The sequence below is a fragment of the Aquarana catesbeiana genome, linkage group LG07 (genome assembly GCF_042186555.1).
Source record: "Aquarana catesbeiana isolate 2022-GZ linkage group LG07, ASM4218655v1, whole genome shotgun sequence".
Classification (NCBI taxonomy): domain Eukaryota; kingdom Metazoa; phylum Chordata; class Amphibia; order Anura; family Ranidae; genus Aquarana; species Aquarana catesbeiana.
In genome coordinates, this window is record NC_133330.1 from 170,466,691 (window position 1) to 170,484,744 (window position 18,054).

General features: G+C 41.9%; 1 protein-coding gene across 1 annotated transcript in view; it reads right to left on the bottom strand.

The window, feature by feature from the left end:
* The window catches only part of PRG4 (proteoglycan 4), a 276,400-nt gene that overhangs the window by 105,311 nt on the left and 153,035 nt on the right, over positions 1-18,054 (bottom strand). The gene's annotated exons all lie outside the window — the stretch shown is intronic.

Sequence of the window (18,054 nt, forward strand, 5' to 3'; positions counted from 1 at the left end):
CTGTTTCTGGACAACGTGTTGCTGAAGCTTCGGTCAGTCAAAGAAGGAGCGGTGGAGAAGGTGGCTGTCTGACCGATGCGTTCAGACAATTTTTTGGTCCGCAGCCCCAAGGTATGATCGGTTCCAGCAACCATCGCCAGCGTCTGTTTTACATGGTGCAGGAATACCTAGGGGCAAGATCTGACTTGGACACCTTTCTCACCGAAAATCCTCTGGGTTACTGGGTCTTGAGGATGGATCACTGGCCAGAGCTTGCACAGTATGCAATTGAGCTACTGGCCTGTCCTGCATCCAGCGTTCTTTCGGAACGCACATTCAGTGCTGCTGGAGGCGTGGTAACCGATCACAGGGTGCGTCTGTCCACCGACTCGGTCGATCGACTGACCTTCATAAAAATGAATCAGTCTTGGATCACCACCAGCTACCAAGCACCTGATGCTGATGTAACCGAATAATTTTTTTTCAAATCTCAGATCCCTTCAAAGACTGCCTATGCTGATGCTGAGTGACTATCCCTGAGTAATTATCCTCTTCCTCCTCAATTATCACGCTGATAGTTTGTAAGAACATTTTTGGTTCTGGGCGCCACCACCAGTGCCTAAGGCACAATTTTTCAGCCCCTGTTTAACAGGGGCGTGTAATTACAATTTTTGATGCAATACTTTGCAGCAGGGCTCGTTCCTGCGTTCCAACTAGAGTGTCTGTGAGGGGTTGCAGTGTTGTGGCACCAGCACCAGTGCCTAAGGCCCAATTTTTCTGCCCCTGTTTAACAGGGGCGTGTAATTACAATTTTTGATGCAATACTTTGCAGCAGGGCTCGTTCCTGCGTTCCAACTAGAGTGTCTGTGAGGGGTTGCAGTGTTGTGGCACCAGCACCAGTGCCTAAGGCCCAATTTTTCTGCCCCTGTTTAACAGGGGCGTGTAATTACAATTTTTGATGCAATACTTTGCAGCAGGGCTCGTTCCTGCGTTCCAACTAGAGTGTCTGTGAGGGGTTACAGTGTTGTGGTACCAGCACCACCACCACCACCACCACCAAAGGCCCAATTTTTCTGCCCCTGTTCAACAGGGGCATGTAACTACAATTCTTGATCTAATATTTCACAGCAGGGCCCATTTCTGCACTCACCAAGAGCGAGTGAGGACTTACAGTGTTGTGGCACTAGCACCACCACCACCACCACCAAAGGCCCAGTTTTTCTGCCCCTGTTCAACAGGGGCATGTAATTACAATTCTTGATCTAATATTTCACAGCAGGGCCCTGTGAGGGCTTACGTTGTTGTGGCCACAACAACACCTAAGGCCCAAATTTCTGCTGAGTATATAGGGCAGGCCCCTACTTTCAAACATCTAACTTACAAACGACTCCTACTTGCAAACGGAAGGAGACAACAGGAAGTGAGATGAAATCTACCCCTAGGAAGGGAAATTCTCTCCTGTAAGAGTTAATATGGGAAAAACATTTCTCCTTTCCACTGATGCTTTCCAATCCTTGTTCCACAAAAAACCCCAAATTCTCAAAAAACATTTGTCATTGGGACAAAAAGTGAGGTGAAATCTTCTAAAGAGGAGGAAAGACAGCAAAACAAATGTCACAGGGGTGATAACCCTTCCCTATGTTTTCCAAAAAGCTTAAAAAAGATTTTTTGGCTGGAGCTAAACACGTTAAAAATGTACCCGTTCAAAATGACAAACAGATTCTACTTAACAACAAACCTACAGTCCCTGTCTTGTTTGCACCGCCTGTATACTGCTGTTCAGAGTATATAGGGCCTGGTGGCCCCACACCTTTCCTTATTTTAATTTGGGTGCGGGGTTCCCCTTAATATCCATACAAGACCCAAAGGGCCTGGTAATGGACTGGGGGGTACCCATGTCATTTGTCTCACTGATTTTAATCCATATTGCCAGGACCCGACATTACATTAAACCCACAAGCAGTTTTAAATGAGATTTTTTCCTTTAAAAATGACATTTGGTGCAGGGACTGTTCTAAACACGGGAAACACACGCCACTTTACAGGTATACTATAGAAACCCCCCAGGTACGATATTTAAAGGAATATTTCACTTTTTTTTTTTTTTTACTTTAAGCATCATTAAAATCACTGCTCCCGAAAAACGGCCGTTTTTAAAAGTTTATTTTGCATTGATACATGTCCCCTGGGGTAGGACCCGGGTCCCCAAACCCTTTTTAGGACAATACCATGCAAATTAGCCTTTAAAATGAGCACTTTTGATTTCGAACGTTCGAGTCCCATAGACGTCAATGGGGTTCTAACGTTCGTGCGAACTTTCGGTCCGTTCGCAGGTTCTGGTGTTCGGCTCATCTCTAGTGTCTAATCTGATTGCCGTGTTTCCTTCCACGCCACAGGAATGGCAGACTGTGGCCTCCCACTTTGCCCAGCAGTGGGACTTTCCTAACTGCGGAGGGGCAATTGATGGGAAACACGTCCACATCGTCCCACCACCCAACTCGGGGTCATACTATTATAATTACAAGGGGTTCAATAGTATTGTGATGTTGGCGGTGGTGTCGGCTAATTACGACTTCCTGTATGTGGACGTGGGGAAGAATGGCCGGATGCCCGATGGTGGAGTCTTCACCCAGGCAGGGTTTTACAGGCATCTCCAGAATGGCAGCTTGGACTTGCCACCTCCAGAAAACAATGTGGAAGGACTCCCATTCGTCTTCGTTGCGGATGAAGCATTTGCACTGGGGGACCATCTTATGCGGCCATTCCCGATGAGGACCATCACCCGGAACAGAGGGTTTTTAATTACCGGCTGGTCAGAGCCAGAAGAGTGGTGGAGAACACATTTGGATTCATGGCCAACCGGTTCCGCCTATTTATGACACCCATCCATATGGCAGAGTATAAACTTAATCATCTAATCCTGGCGTGCTGTGTTCTACATAACTTTTTACGCCAACATTCTGCCAACTATGCTGGCTCAGTTGGGCCTGAGGCCAGAATTCTACAAGAAACAACCCTGACGGCGCTTGAAAGTGGCCGTCCTGGCTTGCTCTCCCTGAGTGCCCGTGATGTCCGGTTAAGATACCTTGAGTTCTTTGCGGGTAGGGGGGCCATCAATATGCCAGACAATTTGTGAAGCCTTTATCAAATAAAAAAAAAAAAAGCTAATCTTTGGTGACATTTACTGCTTGTGTTTGTTTTAGCTGACCCTGACAGCAATGTGGGGAGTCCTGAAAATGACGTGATTGTGTAACCTTATACAAAGCACTGTTGAGTGTTATTTACTAAAGGCGTAGACACTGAAACTGCACTTGTAGTGCAAAGAGGATTTGCCCTTAGGAAATAACCCCCATTTTCACAGAAAACAGCAATTATATCACCACATAACTGTTGTAGCGTTGAGACAATAATCCACACATTCTTGATAACAATCTTTTTAATACCTGCACAATCACATGTGCATTTAGAAAAGGTTTTTAAAACAAACCAACATGTATGTTGTATAACAATTTTTGGGGTGGCATTATCAAAAATAGAAATGTCCATTTAAGATAAAACAGGCATGTGTAAAACCAGCAAGAAAGACAAAAATCTTGAACTTACAAAGTTCACATATGGTAAAACTTGAAGGCAATATCAGACATGAGTATTTAGGAACTGTGTTTGATATTGCGTTCAGATGGGGTGAAGTCACCCCTTGAAAAGCCAAATTTGGAAGATGCACACCAATTTATGAATGTCAACATGTGCTGGCTGCCATCACAGGGGATCAAGGGACGTGTTTGGGGGAGCAACCCCTTCCTCTCAGCTACTTTATTATTGAGGAAGGGGTTGCACCCTCAAAACGCGTCCATTGATCTCCCGTGATGGCAGATAGCACATGTTGGCACACTGTGTGCATCCTCCAAATTTGGCTTTTCGAAACATCGCTAAAACATTTTTAAGATTGTAGCACACAAAAAAACAAAGTGATTTTGAGGGGTTTTAAATTCGCCCCAAAACATCAAAGATGTTATTATTTTTTTGAATAACATCATTGATTTTTTTCTTGAGGTTTTCCAATTCTAAATTACACCCCATGATCTCCCCGATCAGGATCTGGGCACTTTCTGATGTGAAAGGATCTCGATCCACAACATCACGATCACCTAAAAAGAGAGAAACCAAACAAAAACAGGTATCAAAAATCTGCCGGCATCCATCTCTTACCTGAGCCTGTGGTCGCAGACACTCACCTGTTGTGGTGTCAATTTCCACCACATCTTCTTCCTCCTCCTGCTCTTCTTGGGTTGGGGGTATTTCCCCTTCTTCCAGAGGTGGGGGCTCCGTGGTCTCCTCAGATGAGGGGTGTCCTTCGAGTCTTTTCTCCCCTATGTAAAACAAAAATGGTATAATTAGCACACAGATATTTGATGGCCGAAATCTAAAGATGAAACATTGCTTGGAAGTGGGGTACAATTGTCTATTTGGACAGAGTTCCAAGATGTAGCATTTGTATTGTCCTTTGTCAAGCTTCAATACTTTACCTGTTTTGTACAAGCTTCACAGATGGAGACCCCCCTATAGTATACACTGGAGCACCTGTGTGGGGCCCCCTAATAAAAAGGGTGTTCTGGTGTCCCACACTAGTGCTCCAGTGTCCAGATGTCTAAACAGCTGCTGAGTGTCCTCTCCTTACACAGAATCTAGTTTGCATTTCATTCTAGTAACAAACCCATCTACATAACCAAATATTTTTCATACAAGTAGGCCCTAAAAAAATGTTGGCAAATGCATATGGCCTAAACAATGGTGTTTTATAGGCCGAAAGAAAAATACGAACGAATAATGGGCCCATGAACATTAAAGTTGCCATTTTAAACTGTACAACACTTAAGAAAAGCATATGGAGCAGCACGAACGTAATAAAGACAAAAAGAATAGGAACACAGCACAACTACTTATTTTTTTGCAGCACTCTCCAGATCTTTCTGTACTGCTAGGGCTCTCTTAATTTCAGGTCCGACCACCGCTTCCTGAGCTGATCTTTCGATCGTCGTACCCCGAAATTCCAGTGCAGACTTTTGACCACTTTCGCCATGATCTTGGCCTTTCTGATATTGGGGTTGTGGTAAGGTCCATACTTCCCGTCATAGTCGGCCTTCCTCAGGATGTCGACCATCTCCAACATCTCCCCAAAGGACATATTTGTGGCCTTAAATCGTCTCCTTCTGGATTGGGACGTTTCCGGGTCCGGGCTTTCCTCCTCCTCGTTGCTATAATCAGTATGCACCTGCTCTGAATCCGCCATGTGCTCTTCACCCACTGCGCCGAACGAAAAGGGGCGGGGAATAGACTAGAAAGAACGTCAGGGGCTGGCAGAGTTACACACATGCGCAGTGTCTATAAAGCATAACACGCGTGCGTAGTACGTACGATCTGTGAGCGGAGGAAGGAGCATTGGAGGCACCGATCATAATAACGAAGGTAAGAGACAAACTTGGGCCTATACTGCTTCTAGATTGAGGCCTATATTGTAACAAGATTAGGAGAGTTTTGGCTGACATTAGGGTTTGTCTTGTGTTGTGTCTTGCAGTTAAAATGGATATCTTGAATGATACAGATTTCATGGCAATATTCATTGACATGTTCAGGGAGCTGCCTTGTCTGTTGGAGATCAACCACCCACATTATAGGAACCAAACAAAGAGGAAGGCAGCGCTGGATCAATTGTTGGAAATTGTGAAGCAGGTGATCCCCACGGCAGACATCACATATTTGAAGATCCTAATTGGTGGCACATATGTAAGGGAGCGCCAGAAAGTCCAGGATTCGCAGAGATCCGGAGCAGCAGATGACATCTATGTCCCCAGGATGTGGTACTATGACAGGCTGCATTTTCTGGCAGGTCAGACTGAACCCAGGTCATCACTCTCCAGTCTTCCTTCCACGCTTCCTTCCCCTCCAGCTGAGGCTTCTGACGCCCAACATGGGCCTTCCAGGCAACAACATGTGGAGGAGCCCAGATTGAGCCAGGTATAGCATTCCTCTAAATATTTCAGGTTGTCCAATCAATGATGTTAACTCGATGTTAGTTTGGAGTACTAATTTATGATTGTGATTGATGATGCAAAACATTACAACCATGTCCCTTTTTCATACACAGGGAAGTCTCAGCCAGGAGGTGGCCTGGCCGAGCAGGCTGCCTGATATGCAGGTCCCTCCCCTACACCCGCAAAGAGAAAGTGGCAGGAGGAGGAGTACCCTAGAGGAGGCTGCCATAGGCCTCTTTTGGAAGGCTACAGAGGCCCTGGGAGCACCACACACTGTGGAGGAGGACTTTGCTGGCATAATTGCCTGTAAAATGCAGCGGATGGAGGAGGGCCAACAACTCATGTGTGAGTCATTAATTTTGGAGGCTCTCAATAAGGGGTTGAGGGCCCAAATAACATCTGATACCCACCTTTGTGACCTCACACATGGTAATCCTCCTCCTCCAGGTCCTCCTCCACCTTCTCCTCCAGGTCCTACTAGTCCTCCTCCTCCAGGTCCTACTCCTCCTCCTGCCACATCTCCAACAGCAGAGCCACAGCCAGGAAGGAAGCGTGGAAGGAAGACCAGAAAGTGATGGCCCTGGGTTCAGTCTGGTCGGCCAAAAGATGCAGCCTCTTGTCGTACCACAGCCTGGGGACACAGATGTCATCTGCTGCTTTCCGGATCTCTGGGACTTCTGGACCAGACTGCACTCCCTTACATATGGACTCCTCAGGCCACCAATTTTGATGTTCAAGAATTGATGTCTGCCCTGGGGGTCCAAGGCTTTGCTAATTTCTCCTGTTTATCCAGCGTTGCCTCCCTCTTTGTTTGGTTCTGATCCCTTAATAAAGGATTTTTGGTTTCAATTATACTTGCCAATTTGTGTTTTCCTTCTAAAAGGACAGTTTGTTTGTGAGGATTCAGGTACATTTCAAAAATACAATGTGAAATTAACAAGGGACACCAACACCAAACAATCTCCTTGAGATTAAATAATACAAGATAATAATGGTGTTGTGGTAACTTGACACACAAAACACACACAAAAATATTCTGAAGTAAAACTAAAACTAAAATAAAACAAAGATCAGCCTTTGAAAAAATACAAACCTAAAATAAAAAATAAATCTGCCTTAAAAAAAAAAAAAAAACACAAAAATATTTTTGTCAGATGTGACAAATCAAAATATATTAAGGGAATCCCGATAAATAATAAAGAAATAAGTTTGTGAGAAGTCTGTGTGAATATGAGCAGCAAAACTACTTCATTCTTCTCACATTATAAAGAAGAAGAGAGTGCGCTGTATTAAACCATTTTTAACATTGCAGCCTGGCGAAAGTGCTGTATCCATTCCGAACGCTAATTTTACCCGACTGAGCTGTTCCGTCTCGGAATTTCTTCTGAGCATGTGTGGCACTTTGTGCGTCGGAACAGGCCACACACGGTCGGAATTGACGTGATCAGATTTTGTTGTCGGAAAATTTTAAAGCCTGCTCTCAAACTTTGTGTGTCGGAAAATCCGATGGAAAATGTCCGATGGAGCCCACACACAGTCGGAATTTTCATAATTTTAAAGACTTACAATCTTTTTAATTTAGGCCATAATGGGTAACACTTAAAATTGTTTTTCTAATTTAACTGATTAGAAAGGAATACAAATGCTAAAAAAACCCTGTACTGTTTATATAAAACAATTATAAATGCTAAGCAAACATTTTTTGAAACTGAGACCTGTAAGCACATACCACATACAGCATGTGTATGAGTGTGTTTATTGAGTTATCCATACATACTTTGCTGCATAGATGCAAAATGTACTTTTTTTTCTATAACAGCAGTTATATACAGCTTACTATACTTACTATAAAGCTTTTATACTTCTGTGACTTACGATCTGACTTGTAAATACCCAAGTCACCAAGTCGCAGGACTTATTTATTTTACCTCTCCACTAGACATGTGCATTCGTTTTCGTCCAAATGCATTTTCGTCCGAATTTCAGGTATTTTCATTATTGTTTTAACAAACAATAATGAACGTGCAGAATCCAAAAACCGAAAGATCCGACATAAACAAATGCTTTACTTTCATTTTCGTTGCGACAGCAGTTCGATATAGATAGGAGATTTGACATGACGCTGACAATAGCGATCTGTGTCCATCGAACCTGTGGTCGAATGTGCCTAACCTTAGCTTTATTAGTCCAACATTATTCTACATAGAGAGAAAAGATTTGACATAGAGAGAAAAGATTCAACATTATAGAGACAATAGCAAAAATGGTTGATTGTGCCTAACCTAACTCTATTAGTCCAAGATTATTCAACATAGAGAGAAAAGATTTGACATGAAGATTCAGCGAAGCAGTCGCCGCGAGTGGACATTTATGGTCAAATGCTCTGCCCATAGACTATAGAAGAATTCTAATGTTGGTTGACTAGTAATAATAATTAATAAATATAATTATTACTAGTATCATACAACATTAGAATTCTACTATAACTTTTAGGCGGAACATTCGACCAGAAATGTATAATTGCGGCGTCGTACAGTTTGGCTGCTCTGTTGAATCTTCTTAGAACATTTGACAGACACCATAAGCCTTCAATGACAGATTCAACCTTAATTATTTTGGATTTTTGGACGAATGCATTTTTTAACGGAACAAAATAAATAAAAACGAATTTCAGGAGTAACTAAATAAATTTATTTTTCGGATGAAAATGAAATTCCGAAACAAAATATTTCAGTGTGCACATGTCTACTCTCCACCTTTTGGGAACCTTTAACTGAATTAATGCATGAAGTACAGTACATAAATTCGGCCTCTTACCTAACTTTAAATTAAATTTTGAGAAATCGTTATTGATGCCAAGCCATGTCCCCTCTAGGATGGTGTCCTCTCTACAGCATTCCTTTCCTTTTATCTGGGATTTTGACTCCCTACTGTACTTGGGGACTGATATTACCCCAGATTTAAAGTGCTTATACGACCTTAATTATGGTCCTTTACTAACAGGCATATTAAAGGATTTGCAGAGTTGGAGGGGCCACCTCCTGACTTGGTTTGGAAGAGTGAATGCCCTTAAAATTATTGTATTACCTAGAATAATTTATATTTTATATACAGTTCCTATACCACTTCCACAATCCTTTTTTAAACACGTACGGAGGGCATTTTTGACCTTTATATAGGGGGACAGACATCCCAGGTTAGCGTATGATACTCTACGGAGGCATAAATTAGAGGGTGGAGTGGGACTTCTGGATGTAAATTTGTATTATAAAGCTATGACCTTGACCTTGGTACGCATGAATTGGTGCCATAACTCTTTGAATAAACTCTGGGTGCCTTTAGAGAAGACAATGGCGAGCAGGAACTTGGCAGGAGCCCCATGGATTCCGGCCAAGTCCAGGGGCCTGTCGGAGTGGGTATCACCAATAACTAGGACAATTCTATTGGTGTGGGATAAGTTAAATAATTTGGGAAAGTATGCCCCTTAATATCCCCACTAACTCCAATGGGGGGATACCTTTGGTTCCCCCAGGGGAAGACTTAAGAAATTTAGATCTATGGGGAGCAGATGGGGGGGCTACATGTTCTAGGGTTGCTCCAATGGGCACTTTGTTACCTCTATCGGATCTTATATTGACCTGGGGGGATATACCAATAGCCACTTGGAGATACCACCAAATGGCGGATTTTTTAAACAAATGGAAGTCCAAGGTGAGGCCCTTGAATTCTCTCACTACTTTTAAGTCATGGTGTATTAATAACCCAGAGGCTAGAAATATGTTATCCAGAATGTATAAATTGCTACTCAAGGTTCAATATTTCTCACTCCCTTACTTTATAAGAAATTGGGAAAGAGAAATAGGTCATAATTTCACATCTACACAAATTCAAAGGATGATTAAAGCAACGCATTATACTTCCATGAGCTCTTACATTCAAGAGATGTCTTATACATTTTTAACTAGATGGTATCGTACCACAGTGCATCCGGCACAGATGTACACAATGGCAGATGCTTGCTGTTGGAGGGGATGTGATCAAAGGGGCACTTTTCTCCAATTATGGTGGACGTGTCCTAAGTTCAAAATATTTTGGGAGGCGGTTGCCCCATGGATTAAGAAAATGATTCATAGACCAATAGAATTTTCCCCCTTACATTTATTGTTTTATGGGATGCCATCCTCAATTAAGTTCTATAAAAGAAGTATTACCCCACACCTATTGAACGCAGCTAAGGTATTGTTACTGAGGTTTTGAAGGCAATCTATATGTCCTACTCTGATGGATTGGAAAAGGGAAGTAGATAAAATAATGGAGGCTGAGAGATGGGTACACTTGGTTAGAGACAAATATAAGTTTAATGATACATGGGCAGGGTGGCTATGCTACTCCTTAGAGATATCTACAGATTAGACATTGTTGCTGCGTATTGCCACTCCATTAAGGATCGGAATGGTGGATCTCTTGTTTGGATGTATCTGGTAAGATCAGGATAATAAATTTGTTGTTTTGGAGAGAGGAAAGGAGAAGGAAAGAACCCCCCCCCCTTTTTTTTATGAAGGATTTATAACTTTATATTAAATATTTATATTAAAGAGGGTGGATCTCAGATGGAAGGAATGATTACATACTGAGGACCTGAACAAATAATGAAATGGGAATATATAGTTTTGTGATATTAGTATTGAGATTTTAACGTCACTAGGGATGTGGATGAAGAAATGAGAGAAGAGAAAGGGAGAAGTGGAAATTTCCACTCTCCCCTTACATTGGTTTAATACGGCACTTGACACTTACAATGTCGATTGGGGGGGGGGGGGGGGGATGTTTCTGACACTTTTTAGATTTTGTTGCACGGTTAAAATTTTTTGCACTGGATTTCACAATTTGGCACTTAATACATTGTTGTCTAGTATTGTAAGGAATTGTCACCTTTTTTCTTTTTTTTTATATGAGGTTCCTGTTCGAATTGTTGGGTCCCTATAGGAACATTTAGATATATGTATGTATATTATAAACAATGAGAAAATGGACTCTCCCTTTTTTTTGTCTGTTTGTTTATTTGTTTTTTTGTCCTTTTAAAATTATACTTTAGAAGAATAAATAAAATGTATTTAAATGTTGCTTAAACAACTGGCGTACATTAATATGAGTTGTAAGTAGATAATGCAATGCATTCTTGTGATTTTGTACGATGAAATATGTCTTGATAAAAATAACAATTTATTAATAAAAAAAGAAAGGAATACAAATGCTAAAAAAACTGTACTGTTTATATAGGACAATTATAAATACTAAGCAAAATTTTTTTGAAACTGAGGGCTGTAAGTACATACCAAATACAGCATGCATATAAGTGTGTTCCAGAATTTATTGAGTTATCCATAAATACTTTGCTGTATAAATGCAAAATGTATTTTTTTTTTCTATAACAGCAGTTAACTATAAAGCTTTTACACTTCTGTGACTTAGGATCTGACTTGTAAAACCCCAAGTCGCCAAGTCGCAGGACATGTGAATTCAATGTATTTCTATGAGAGTCGTTCTTACTGACACTATCGCTGCAACTTCAGAAAAGGTTTCCTGCACTCCTTCTGTCCGACTTTTGATGCGACTTTTATCCAGAGAATGTAAAATCAGATCAAAGTTGCACAAAAAGTCACATCAAAGTCGCACTCCAAAGTCGCACTGGAAATCGTGCAACTTTGGAGACGCTCTAGTGTAAAATCTCACATTTTGATATATTATATACTATAATAAAACAAATGCTACATATAAGTTTAAGAAAATACAAACATTGCTCTAATGTTTCAAGGTAAACATCCCCCCTTAGATAAGTGTAGCCTAAATGTATATAAAGAATATATGTATATAAAATGAAATAAAAATATATTCAACCTTCAAAACAAATGTAAGTTTACATTTGTAAGTTTACAAAAAGAAATTTAATTTTTACACCTTTGGGATTTTTGTCTGGCCTTTCAGCATCATCTCCTCTTTCCTTAGATGTTGGGCCTCTGGGTTCTTTCGGTTTGTCACCTTTATCATTGGGATTTCTCTGATTTGGCTCTGAAATTATTTTTCAGTATGTTAGCTTTCAGTGATATGAGCACAACACTCATGCTGCGTACACACGATCGGACATTCCGACAACAAAATCCTGGATTTATTTCCGACGGATGTTGGCTCAAACTTGACTTGCATACACACGGTTGCACAAATGTTGTCAGAAATTCCAATCACCAAGAACGCGGTGACGCACAACACATACGACGAGCCGAGAAAAATGAAGTTCAATAGCCAGTGCGGCTCTTCTGCTTGATTCCGAGCATGCGTGGAATTTTGTGGGTCGGAATTGTGTACACACGATCGGAATTTATGACAACGGATTTTGTTGTCTGAAAATTTGAGATCCAGCTCTCAAATTTTTGTTGTCGGAAATTGCAACAACAAATGTCCGATGGAGCCTACACACGGTCGGAATATCTGACAACAAGCTAACAACATTTGTTGGCGGAAATTCCGACCGCGTGTACACGGCATAATAGTTTTGTCACTCAAAACAAGATACAGAAAAACTACAAAAGTTTTCATCATTTTATTTATTTTTTTTTTATAATTATTTTTAATAATGGAAATGTTTAATAATAAAGGAATGCAGCACCCCCATTGCCAGGAATGCAGCACCCCCATTGCCAGGAATGCACCACCCATGCCCATCTGCAACCTCGAATGGGACAGGGAGGGGGCGGGACAAGTGCCAACAGATTACATACAGCAGAATCTGTTTTCTCGGAGGCCTCTTTAATAAAAAGTCCCGCCTCCTATGATGGACAGAACAGTCATACAATGGCAGCGCAGGAGACAGGACTTCCTATTACAGAGGCCGCCGTGCAAACAGGAAATTCACCTGTATGTATGGCACTCGTCCCGCCTCCTCTCTGTCCCCTCCAAGGCAGCCAGCATGCATATCTTTTTTGGCCCCCGGCGCTCAGGGGATCTTTAGGGGCCACAAAAGATAATAGGGGCCATTCGAAACTGGAACGAGATTGGCCCGAGGGCCAGACTTTGGTCATGCCTGCTCTAATATTTCAGGGTAAACATGCCCCCCTTATCCTTATATAGTGAGCCCTTTATGAACTCACAATGTATCTATAAAAATGTATATAACAATATATGTAAATAAAACAAAATAAAAATATATTCAACCTTAAAAACAAATGTAAATTTACATTTGTAAGTTTACAAATGTAAGTTTAATTTTTACACCTTTGGGATTTTTGTCTGGCCCTTCAGCATCATCTTCTCTTTCCTTAGATGTTGGACCTCTGTTTTTTTTTTGTTTGTCACCATTATCATTAGGATTTCTTTGGTATGGCTCTGAAATAAATTTTCAGCATGTTAGTTTTCAGTAATGTGAGCACAAGACTTAAGCTCCATACACACGATCGGATTTTCTGACAACAAATGTTGGATGTGAGCTTGTTGGCAGAAAGTCTGACCGTGTGTATGCTCCATCGAATATTTGCTGTCGGACTTTCTGCAAACAAATGTTGGCTAGCAGGTTCTCAAATTTTCCACCAACAAATGTTTGTTGTCGGACTTTCCAATCGTGTGTACGCAAGTCCGTCGGATAAAAGTCAAGGCATGCTCGGAATCAAGTACGAGCCGGAGATATAACTAGCATTCGTAATGGAGATATCACGTATGTCTTGTACGTCACTACGTTCGTAATTGTTGGCCAACATTTGTGTGACCGTGCGTATGCAAGACAAGTTGGAGCCAACATCCTTCGAACAAAAATCCACGGTTTTGTTGTCAGAAAGTCCGATCGTGTGTACGGGGCATAAGTCCAGGCAAAAACTAACTCTAAATCTACTCTCTGCTACATTCTAAACCTAATTTATCTAACCCTGTAAAGCAAAAATCGCTGTACTTACCTATTCTGCAACCGATCCAGTGCAGTTTCCAGCGGCAGATGCTTTGTGCAGGAGAGGACCGACAATGGCTGTGAAATGGCTGGGAGGTGACGTCACCCATAGACTTACTATGGGGCTTCCATTGTTGGCTGCCTCTCCTGCACCCACCTCCACACTGAAGCCGCTGCTGACAGCTGATGCTGGAACCGGACTGGATTGGCTGCAGGATCGGTACCGTAAGTATAGCGATTCTTGCTTTACAGGGTTTGATAGATTAGGTTTAGAATGTGGCATAGAGCAGGTTTAGCAACAGTTAGGTTTTGCCTGAACTTCCACTTTAAGGTAAACAACTTGCTGCATGCAGCTCCCCCCCAGCTGCCCCCCCCCCATACTTACCTGAGCCCGATCTCCATCCAGCAATGTTCACAAGAGCAGTGGCTCTCTCTGCTCTCTCCCTCCAAATTGGCTCAGAGACAAAAACGGGAGCAGTTGGCTCCTGATGATGTCAATCACAGCCAGGGAGGAGGGAGCGCGGGCAAGGCCAAGCTGCGCTCTGTGCGTCAATGAACACAGAGTGGAGCTTGGGATTGAGCCTGCACAAGTGGAGGGAGAGAAGCCAAGAGTATCAGTGGGGGACCCGAGAAGAGTAGACTGCTCTGTGAAAAACCATTGCACAGAGCAGGTAAGTATACAATGTTTGTTATTTAAAAAAAAAAACGCCTGAGCTTTTACAATCACCTTAAGCCATACACGTTATTGGCTAACTTACATTATTAAAGATGCAAAAAAAAAGTATAAAACCTGACAAAAGGATCTAAGGCATCCCAAAAGCTTGTACCTATAATAATTTAAGAAAACATGTAGTTCTAAACCCTTAAGGTTTTTTAACTTAATGTATTTTCTGCATTAAGATAAGAAACCTTCTGTTCAGATGACCCCCCCCCCATAACTACCAGAGCCCGATATCAGCACTGCACCTGAAAACAGCAGCTCTCTCTGCTCTCTCCCTCCTTAATGGGCAGATTGATAGCAGCGGGAGCCATTGACTCCTGCTCCTGTCAATCACATCCAGTGGCGAGGGAGTGGATGTGAGGCCGAGCCACGATATCAGTGTCTCTGGGCACAGACAGTGTGGCTCGGGATCGAGCCTTCACAATTGCCCCTGTAGGAAGCACCTTACTATAGGGGCATTCACAGAAGAGGTGGAGCCAGGAGATGGGGGACCCCAGAAGGGGAGGTTTGGGTTTGCTCTGTGCAAAACCATTGCACAGAGCAGGTAAGTATACCATGTTCATTGTTTAAAACAAAGAAAAAAAACCCAAAGGCTTACAGTCACTTTAATTTAGGCCATGAAGGGTAACACTTATAATTTATCTAATTAGAAAGAAATACAAATGCTTAAAAAAAAAACCTGTAGGATTTATATAGTTCAATTATAAACACTAAGCAAAAATGTTTTTGAAACTGAAGGCTGTAAATACATACCACATACAGCATGCATATGAGTGTGTTCCAGAATTGAATGAGGTATCCATAAATATTTTGCTGCATAAATGCAAAATTTACTTTTTTTCTATAACAACAGTTAACTATAATATAATAAAGCTCCTTTCACACTTCTGTGACTTGGGATCTGACTTGTGAGAAAATGTGAAATGTAATGTATTTCGATGAGGGCTGTGCCTAGTGACACTACAGAAGCCGCTGCAAATTCAGAAAAGGCTCTTGCACTACTTTGGTCTGGCTTTTGATGCGACTTTGGTCCAGACAATGTAAAGACGACTTTGGAGACGCACTAATGTAAACGAAGCCTAAAGCTCAGATTTTGTTATGTTACCCAATGTACTATAATAAAACAAATGCAAAATATAAGTTTAAGAAAATACAAACATTGTTCTAATGCAGGGGTGTCCAAACCTTTTTGAAAGAGGGCCAGATCTGATTAAGTGAACGTGCTTGAGGGCCGACCATTTTGCCTGATATTCTTTGCAACCATTATAATTCAGTCTAATGCCGCGTACACACGATCGGATTTTCCGACGGGAAATGTTCAATGGGAGCTTGTTGTTGGAAATTCCGACCATGTGTAGGCTCCATCGGACATTTTCCGTTGGAATTTGTGACAAACAAAATTTGAGACCTGGATCTCAAATTTTCAGACAACAAAATCCGTTGTCGTAAATTCCGATCGTGTGTACACAATTCCGACGCACAAAGTTCCATGCATGCTCGGAATCAAGCAGAAAAGCCGCACTGGCTATTGAACTTCATTTGTCTCGGCTCGTTGTACATGTTGCATGTCACCGCGTTCTTGGCGATCGGAATTTCAGACAAGATTTGTGTGACTGTGTGTATGCAAGACAAGTTTGAGCCAATATCCGTCGGAAAAAAAACATGGATTTAGTTGTAGGAATGTGCGTTCGTGTGTACTCGGCATAAGTGTGTTCGTCCGAGCACTAATACATTGCCCAACAAGAATTCTCTTGCCTTTGTGGCTGTGTTCGGTGAAGGGATGAGCTTGGGCATGTTATTTGGATATACAACACGCACTTTCACTTTAAGAGGCAGGTTTCAGGAAAAAACTTAAATTTTAAATAAAGAACTGTGAAGCAAAATACGGGTCAGTGCCCATCTGCAGCCCCACCGTTGCCATGAATGCAGACCCACCATTGCCATGAATGCAGCCTTACCATTGCCATGCCTTACCACGCAGTGCATTCACCTGTATGTATGGCACTCATCCCGCCTCCTCCCTGTCCCCTCCAAGGCAGCCAGCATGCATATGTTTTGTGGCCCCCGGCGCTCGGGGGATCGTTGGGGGCCACAAAAGATATACATGTCCAAATCACCAGGCGGGTCATTTGAAACTGGAACATGGGCCGCGATTGGCCCGGGGGCTGAACTTTGGACATGCCTGCTGTAATGTTTCAGGGTAAACATGCCCCCTTATCCTTTTATAGTGCCCCCTTTATTAACTCACAATGTGTCCATATAAATGTATCTAAAAATATATGTAAATAAAACTAAATAAAAATATATTCAACCTTAAAACCAAATGTAAATTTACATTTGTAAGTTTACAAATGTAAGTTTAATTTTTACACCTTTGGGATTTTTGTCTGGCCCTTCAGCATCATCTCCTCTTTCCTTAGATGTTGGACCTCTGGGTTTTTTTTGTTTGTCACCATTATCATTAGGATTTCTCTGATTTGGCTCTGAAATACATTTTCAGCATGTTAGTTTTCAGTGATGTGAGCACAACACTAATAGTTTTGTCACTCAAAACAAGATTCAGAAAAACTACAGAAGTTTTCATCATTTTCTTTTCTTTTTTTAATTAAACAATTGTAATAATTGATATACACTATATTGTCAAAAGTATTGGGTCACCTGCCTTTACACGCACATGAACTTTAACGGCATCCCAGTCTTAGTCTGTAGGGTTCAATATTGCGTTGGCCCACCCTTTGCAGCTATAACAGCTTCAACTCTTCTGGGAAGACTGTGCACAAGGTTTAGGTGTGTGTCTATGGGAATGTTTGACCATTCTTCCAGAAGTGCATTTGTGAGGTCAGCCACTGATTCATCCCAAAGGTGTTCTATCGGGTTGAAGTCAGGACTCTTTGCAGTCCAGTCAAGATCCTCCACCCCAAACTCGCTCATCCATGTCTTTATGGACCTTGGACTAAGACTGGGATGCCATTAAAGTTAATGTGTGTGTAAAGGCAGGCATCCCAATACTTTTGACAATACAGTGTATATATATATATATATATTTTTTTTTTAAGTTTGTAATTAAGACCCCTTTCACACTAAAGGCGTTTTTCAGGCATTTTAACGCTAAAAATAGCGCCTGCAAAGCACCTGAATGCCTCCCATGCCACCCCAGTGTGAAAATCAAAGTGCTTTCACACTGGGGCATTGCGCATGAGGGACGTTAGAAAAAGTCCTGCAAGCAGCTTCTTTGGGGCGGTGTATACACCGTACCCAAAACGCCCTGCCTATTGAAATGATTGGGCAGCGCTGCTTTTAACCCCTTATTTGCCCGCCAGTGGGGGTTAAAAGTGCCCTGCTAGCAGCCAAAAAGCACTGCTAAAATGACGATAAAGCGCCGCTTTACCGCG